The 8985-nt window shown below is 37.5% G+C and overlaps 1 protein-coding gene across 2 annotated transcripts in view; it reads right to left on the bottom strand.

Annotated features, from left to right (window-relative positions):
- Positions 1-8985, bottom strand: part of LOC106877493 (uncharacterized) — a 97733-nt gene that overhangs the window by 16312 nt on the left and 72436 nt on the right. The window lies entirely within an intron of this gene.

Here is an 8985-nt window from a genome sequence, read left to right on the forward strand (position 1 = left end):
AACAACTCAGAAACCTAGGTCTGTGTGTATCCCGAAGGCTTAGAGATGGGAGCAATAACCTCCCTTGCTATACAGACACAAACTGTCTGTCTACCGCCAGCCGGGGAAGATTTTTCCTGGGGCTAAACAGCAGTAACATCGTCCTTGTATTGGACTGCCACATTCTGTTGGCAAATATACTTTGACAGTAAAGTTTTCTTTGTTTTCATTTATGCTATAAATAGAGAAGTATCGATAAATATGGAAATAATTGTAAAGCGATGTATTCCGAATTCTAATCAGTTACAAATATTTGTTTCTAGATTTATCACACGGTCGGCAGTTTTGTGGAGTGGGGCCAGTCTATGGCAACGATTCCAGTGTTTGACTGGTCCTTTATCTTATTACCTTCGAAGGATTAAAGGTAAAGCTGACTCCTACAAAATCTGAATCCAGAACGTAAAGGGTCGGTAGAAATCTCAACTCTTTAATGAGTCTGCCAGTCCTCTGTCTTACTATTATAAATAACGCTCTCTGATTTCGGCCCAAGGCCAACAATTTTGGGTGGAGGGAATACATTGATTAAATATACCTCAATGCCTGACTGGTACTTTATTTTAACGACCTCGAAAGAAAGTTTAAAGCAGCTTTTGGCCATGGCAGAAGTTCAACACAGAAGGTAAAATGTCAGAAGAAATTCTGAAAATTCTGATATTTTAATGATTCTACCAGCTTACGTTCTTAATTCTGCTATGAACAATGGCTTTAAATTTAGGCATAGGGTAAGCAGTTTTTGAAGAGAGGAGGAAGTCGATTAAATAGACCCCAGCACTTGACTGGTACTTATTTGATCGACACCAAAACGAAGAAAAGAGGAGGAATTTGAACTTAGTACGTTAGCACTCCGGACGATATACCGCTCAGTACTTTGTCCTGCGTGTTAGTGATTCTCCAACTCACCGCCTTAATTTCGCTGTAAATAATAACTCCTAGGGTAAATATGCAACTATATATTCGCCGAGCAAAATGCTTAGCAACATTTCGTCCGTCTTCACGTTCTGATTTCGAATTCTGTAGACAAAATAAAAACCCGTTGAGCACGGGGGTCGATTCAATCGACTTACTCCTCCTTTGAAACTGCTGGGCTTGCGCCAAAATTTGAAACCTATATAACTCCATTATGTAATATAAACTTTCTTACTTTATATAAGTTTATATAATCTCTATTGTGAGATTTGAAAGAGATATATCTACTATTTATAACAAGTCAAGGAACAATGTGAAGGCTCTGTTGCCAGTATAGTTTATCTGATGGATCAGTGATTAATAATTTATGAGTAGTCGACGTCTACTGATTCACATTCCTAATCTGTCATAGAATGTCTTGAAGATTACACCTTACTATTTCTGAACAACGTGACTCATATCTTTCGTATAACGGACAACCGTGTTTCCGATTATAACTCAGACCACATACCAAGCACAAAAGTAAGGAACATCTAGGTAGGTGTTTGACTTGCTAGAAAGGGCAGTCAATTCTCTCTCAAAATAGAGGCCCATAGCTTTTGATAAAAAATAACATATTGAATACTGTTGTCTTAAATAATAATAGAAATGGAGTGAACATTGCTGGATTGAAACTCACTTTGTAAGTAAGTGGTTTCGGGTTCCGCTCCACTGCGCGGCACCTTATGCACGTATCTTCTAATGAGTTTGTTTGACGGAAACTATACCTGGTTGGAAGCACATTGTATGCGTGTGTATATATATATATATATATATATATATATATATATATATATGCCGAACAGCTACATTACAGGGATGTAAATACACCAACATCGGTTGTGAAGCGATGGTGGGAGGACAAACACAGGCACACAGACAAATATATATATGTGTGAGTGTGTGTATGTGTGTGTAGGTAAGTATATGCGTATGCATGTGCATGGACATACGTCGAACCTGTCCATTAAGCGATCTTCTCCTTCTCGACCGCTGCGTATGTCTTATTATTATCGTTATTACCGGTTTTACTATGATTATTGCATTCTTTATACACGCGTATCCTTCCTTCTGAAAGATAAGGTAAGTCTCCCCGCCACCTTGGACTTGCCATACGAAATGGTTATACAACGTGGAAACTCCAGGGTAACAGGACACTACATGTGTGTATTGAGGACCTCTTTACCTGGTTGTTACTTAACAATGGACACACACACACACACACACACACACACATGCTCGATTTCTTGTGGGCATTTATGTCCTCATCCATCTATCTATTTACACGCATATATATATATATATATATATATATATATAAATACACATATATATGCATGTTTCTCGAGAAGGGGGAAAGGGAAAGAGAGAGAGAGAGTAGAAGAGAGAAAACGGGAGAAAGTATTGATAGTTTCAGTTTTAATTAAGTTGCTGTTATTCGAAAGAGCAATTACGGTCAAGAGTTTTAATTAAACGAGAAGAAAACAAAATAAAAATATAATAAAATAATATAAAATGATTGCCTGAAATATGTGATCATTGACCGAATACTTTCTCGCAGCGAAGAAGTAAAATTTTAATTAAATGCACAATGGTGTTGTATTGTAACAAAAATTGCAGTTTAATAAACAAAGAAAAGACTTTAGATATCTGAACAATGCTTCTTCTCAACAAACTCCTAATGTACAGGATTAAATGATAATTTCAAGAAGCATTAAAAATGATTTTCGACTCCACACAAATACGAGATTACAATCGATTAATTTCACTCGAGTATATTAGTAACAATTAGTTCATGAATATGAGATGAATGGAAAGCAAAATTAATATTAAAAGAAAAATTTAAGTTCAGCATTTAGCAAGACAAAAGTTATCATTTAAAGACATCTTGTCGGACGCCATGTTGTTTCTTGTTACTCAGTCGTTTAATTAATCAAAAACAAAAATTCATGTTTATAGACGCTGTGTACTCAGCAGTTTCCTTCCTAACCACTTGAGCAACAGTTTTCTATGATACTCCCGGGCCGACCAAACACTTGCGAGGGAATTTGGTAGACGGTAACTGAAAGAAGCTCGTAATATATATGTGACTCTGTGTGTGTGTTTGTGTTTGTGTGTGTGCCTGTGTGTGTGTATTAGTGTTTGTGTTTGTGTCTGTAATCCCCGCACTTGACAACCGTTGTTGGTTTGTTTACATTCCCACAAATTAGCGGTTCTGCAAAGGAGTCCGATACAGTAAATACTACACTGGGGTTGATTTGCCCGACTAAAACCCTTCAAACCACGATAGCAGTTTAACGACTGAATTAAGACAGGAATTAATGATAACAAATTTTTCCTGTTCATATATTTCTGTGTCAGGATCAGTTAAGCATAAGATGGAATTAAAAAAAAAATGTGAAGGTTTTCGGCGTCCCCCTGATGTTCAAGGATGAAAGATTTGGGCAATACAGTTAGTGAGGGAGCGGGAAAGAAGTTGGATGTAACAAGATTCATGGGAGGTGGAAAGTTGTAGGATCTTGTACAGAGATACACAAGTGTTCAAGTGTAATAGAGAGAAAGTGTTTGTCTATTAGAGGCTGTGATGATAGACTCAAAGTTGGGCGGGGAGGATTAGGATAGCTTTAAAGTAGATCTATTAACGATAAAGTAATATGTTGACGAGGGAAGTTAGAGTCTAGCATATTAAAAAAGGATTTGGCTAAGGTTTTAATGTTTAGTGAGAAGTAAGGTGTATACCATAGAACGCCCACCGCTTTGTTTTGGTTGTTTAGGGGTAGTGTAATCTATATTTTTAAAAATTAGAGGTAGGTAGTATGGCCTTTTATAGTTAGAAGTTAGAAGTGGATAATACGGCGAGCTGGCAGAATCGTTAGCACGCCAGGCTAACGTTCTGAGTTCAAATTCTGCCGAGGTCAACTTTGCCTTTCGTCCTTTCGCGGTCGATTAAATAAGTACCAGTTACGCACTGGTGTTGATGCAATTGACTTAGAGCCTTTGTCTGTCTTTGTTTGTCCCCTCTATGTTTAGCCCCTTGTGGGCAATAAAGAATTAAATATGGCTTGTTATTGTTAGCTGTTTTAGCTTTTGACCTAGTGTTATATGTGTGCGTGTGGGGTCTAAGTTGTCTTAATCTGTGTTCTCCTGGGGTTCTAGTATAGTGTATGTAAGGCCTGTTGTGATTCTGATGGTTGGCATGTTGTTGTAACATGATTTTAGATGCATGTTGCTTGAGCCTAGTATTGAGATGTATTTTATGTGTTGGGAGAAGCCACTAGCAGCAAGCTCTTGGTTGTAATATGGGGCATGGTTATTGAATATTTCCTCAGTGGATGAGAGGTTAGATATACGAATCGCGATTCCCTTAACTATATTATCAAAGGTGGATTTGTGGTGATTGGAATTAATGTTTAAGTACTTAAGATATTGGTTAGATTTGTGATATGGGGATATTGGGAGGTTTCTAAGTTTAAAGTTACGTCTAAAAAATTAGTGGTTTTGTGGGAATTATGAAAAGTAATAGGTTGAGAGTAGAGAAAGAATTGCGTAGATCTTTCCTAACACGTTCTAAAGAGGGTTTATTAACGCTTTCGTGACTAGCAAAGCTTCATCTCTGTTTAGGATTCCCTTGATGTTAGGGAAATTTATTCGGAGCTGATGGAGTTCAATAGGTCGGTGACTTGAGCGGAGTCGGATGATCCCATAGAAATGTCAAATAATTTTCTTTGGTTACTCTTATTGTTATAGTGGTTGGCTCAGCACCAAAGTATGTTCTCGAAATATATATATATATATATATATATATATATATATATATATACATTTGCCTGCAAAGGGAAGACAACTGAGAGAATGGATACTGAGGTCCTTCAAGACAAGAGACCAAGAAACTAAGTTGACTCTGTGGAGAACATTTGTTCACAGGTACCTAGACTACTGCTCCCAGTTATGGTCACCACATATTGTCAAACTAGTAGCGAGCTTGAAACAGTCAAACGCCACTACACTAAAAAGATGGAAACGGAGCAGCGAATGAGCTGAGAAAACCGCGACTTGAGTCCCTGGAGTGAAGGTGCAACGGATATATAATAATCTACATATGGAAAACTCTAGACGAGCTAGTACCGGATTTCAACACTGATTGTTATACAAATGCTAGAACTGGTCAGCATTGTATAGTGCCAAAGTAAACATCCACAAATTCTAAATTGAGATCCAGGTACTGAAATCGTCTAGCGTTCAAAAGATCCCAGCTCTTTAATGCTCTACCACAACAATTAAGAAATCTGCATAAAGTGGAAGTAGAAATCTTCAGAAAGGAATTAAACATCCTCTTCTCTACAATACTGGATGAACAAACAGCCTGACATGAGGTACAGACGAGGGCCGTAGAATCAAACTCGATTATACAATAAATAGGGCAACAACCGGAACAAAGGCACATACAGGAGTGGTGATGTGAAACACCCCAGACTGAGAAAATCAGAAAGACTACGTGGTGCTCCAGCATGACAGCGGCCACATGGCTGAAATGAGTAAAAGGGTATATATATATATATATATGCCAGTACCATCCATATATATATATATATATATATATATATATATATATATACACTCTTTCACACTTTTACTTATTCCAGCCATGCAGCTGCGGTCGCGCTGGAGCACAACCGTAGTTTTTCTGCTTTCCTCAGTCTGGAGTGTCTTACATCACCAGTCGTGTATGTGCCTTTGTCCCGGCTGTTGGCCACACACACACATACACACGCATATATATATATATATATATATATACACACACACATATTATGTATGTATGCATGTATATATGTATGTTCGATCACAGCACCGTTAACTGTTAAGCCTCGTGCAATGGCCATACTCGATAACGAGGTGGCAGCTATCATGTATGTATGTACGTATGTGATGGAATCTCCCGTCGCAATCAGTGTTCGTTTTTTGCTGACCCACCTGAACATATGGTTTGTTTATAGCAGTCAAATGCATGTGTTTTACATTAGCGAACGTCATTACTCAAATCGTCGTTGACGGAATAAGGACATGGTCTACCACATGACATTTGTGCAAGTGTTTTGCTCAAGAACACAACGCACCACCCAGTCTAAGATTTGAATCGACGATCTCACCATCGTGAATGCAACACCCCAACCATTAGGCCAAGTACCCTCATATGAATGTATGAATGTATGAATTAGAAACAACTCGAGGTATATAAACAGAATGGTAGACACATACACAAAGTGTGTGTTTTTAGTTCGTCGGGCGGCTGCGTTTTTTTAGGCATAAGAGAATATATTTTCCATGCCCCAAGTGCAAAACACCTGAAGGTAAGTCATAGACAAGTGAGACAACTCATACCACGTCCCTTTCTTTTCGGAGCGAGAGACTCGGTGTTTTGCCATTGTTTTAACTTATCAATGCCACATACCGAACAAGGCTTGCTGCAAGCTATCTCACTGATTATGACTGTATTCTGAATGGTTTAAAAAACCCTCTGCTGGCATTTCCCATAGTTTCATGCCACAGAAAGAAAAAACAACGCAGCCATCCGACGAACTAAAAACACACACAACTTGCGTATATGTGTTCGATTTTATTTATACATCTCGAGCTGCTTCTGATTCCTATTTGAATTATTTCCGTGGCATGAAACGTTGAGACATGCCAGCAGATGGTCCTTAAACTATTTACCATATAGTTATAGTCGGCAAGATAGCCTGCATTAAGCCCTGTTCGGTATGCAGAATTGATAAACGAAAACAATGTCCTCACAGCGATGTATGTCGCTCTGAAATACAAACATGAGTGTGAATATCTCTTTGAAGATCAAAGACGAAAAGGATAACGACGGGGAACTGCTTCGAAACCTCCAGCTTCTGTATCCCGATTACAAATTCACATTTATACGAATGATAATTGTAGTAATAGGTTATATTAGTATATGTCTCTGTGACAATTTGGTAAGTTAAGGTTTTCAGAAAATGAAACCAACCGGCTAATTCGCACATTACAAATACATCGTGTTAGCGGAACAGTAAAAATATGGAAGTCTTTTCTTAAATTCACAATGTGAATTTGTTTTTATTTTCTACATTCCAACGATGAAGCTGTGTGTATTTGTTAGAAACCAGCTTCTTCCACAGAGAAAAATAATTTAAATAATTACAAGCAAGACAAAACATACATACATACATACAAACACGCACGCACACACATACACATACATACATATACACGGGCACACATACATAAATACACACATACACATACATGCATACATACATACAGAGGGAGTGGTGAGGGGCAATCATTGATTCTCTTAGATGACAGCCATATAATAATGAAAGACGTGTGAAAATATTAATCCGGGAATCCATTTGCTGTCACGCATTTCAAGTGGTTTTATAGTTCAGCAGAAAAATACTGAATACCATATAATATGTGGTTTGCCAATGGAATTTATCTCCAGCAAGACTGGCTTCGTCTAAAGTAATAATTAGGAGTGTTAGAAATTGTAAAATGTGTGTGAATATGTGTGTGTGTGTATGTATGTATGTATGTATGTATGCATGTGTGTGCATGTATGTATGTATGTATGTGTGTGCATGTATGTAAGCATGCGTTTGTCTATCTATCTATCTATCTATCTATCTATCTATCTATCTATCTATCTTTCTATTTATCTTTCTATCTATCTTTTTATCTATCTATATAACTAACTGTCTGTCTCTGTTTCTGTTCCCCTACATACATATATATATTCACAGAATATCTATTGAATCAATGAATGCTATTAGACAAAATAACTGCATAATTTTCAGGCTTATTTGAAAGGTTTTCAATAAACATACACACATACATATACATATACATACGGGATTCTTTCAGTTTCAGTTTCCGTCTATCAAATCCACTCACAAAGCTTAGGTCGGCCTGAGACTATAGAAGAAGATACTTGTCCAAGGTGCCACGCAGTGGGACTGCACACAGAACCATGTGGTTGTGAAGCAAGCTTCTTACCACATTGCTACCCCTGCGTCTATATTAACTAAACTCACAGACTTATACATGCAAATGACACGACCCTTCATTTTTCCTTAACCTACATCAACCACACCTCCGCTTAACACCGCAATCCAAACCAACTTTTCCTGATTCTATCAATGCTGATCATGGGAGCAATTTTGCATACACACATATATATACACTCATACACATACATTTGCATACACCCATATACGTATAGTTAAAATGGATGCATGCACTCATATACGTATAGCAAAATGGATGCAATAAAACATGTTGAATGGAGTCCTACCCATGTTTTATTGCATCCATTTTGCAGTCTGGGTTTCACCAGGTACATCCATACATGAAGTTTTGTCTCGCTAAAGATCCTGAGTTTGGGCTGTCATGGTGTTATATGCCTGTCTGTTTAGGGAATAAAACATTGCTATAATTTTCAATTACTATTATATTTCCATAATAAAAATTGCAAACATTTGTATGTATAGACAAATAACAGTTGATATATATATTGCAGGATGGGTCGAAACGTTGTGCAAAATAAGGATTGATACCAGATCCATCTTCTGGTTACCTAATAAGTCATCATTATCTGAACCAACAAAGCGGAGTTCCTAAAGTAGATCCAATAGAAATATATCCCAACGTTACACTGCATCTCAGTGACCAGGTCGCAGTTTGAGCGACGAAAATGTTGACATTGTATTGCAAACAATAAATGGTTAAATGAAATCAACAGTCTTTGCCTGTTTCTGAATAGGTCACTTTTGCCTTCTACGCTGTAATCATTTTAGTTTCAAAATATGGCTTCAAATCAAATCATTGACCCGGCAAGTACAAGTCCGCAACTATATAATCTGTCTTTCGCTTCCTATGTCATTTGTGATTTGAGGAGAATTCGGCTGAGGTTTTAACACACAGGAGCTATGTATGTATGAATATATGTACGTG

Source organism: Octopus bimaculoides, chromosome 4 (assembly GCF_001194135.2).
Source record: "Octopus bimaculoides isolate UCB-OBI-ISO-001 chromosome 4, ASM119413v2, whole genome shotgun sequence".
NCBI classification, from domain to species: Eukaryota; Metazoa; Mollusca; class Cephalopoda; order Octopoda; family Octopodidae; genus Octopus; species Octopus bimaculoides.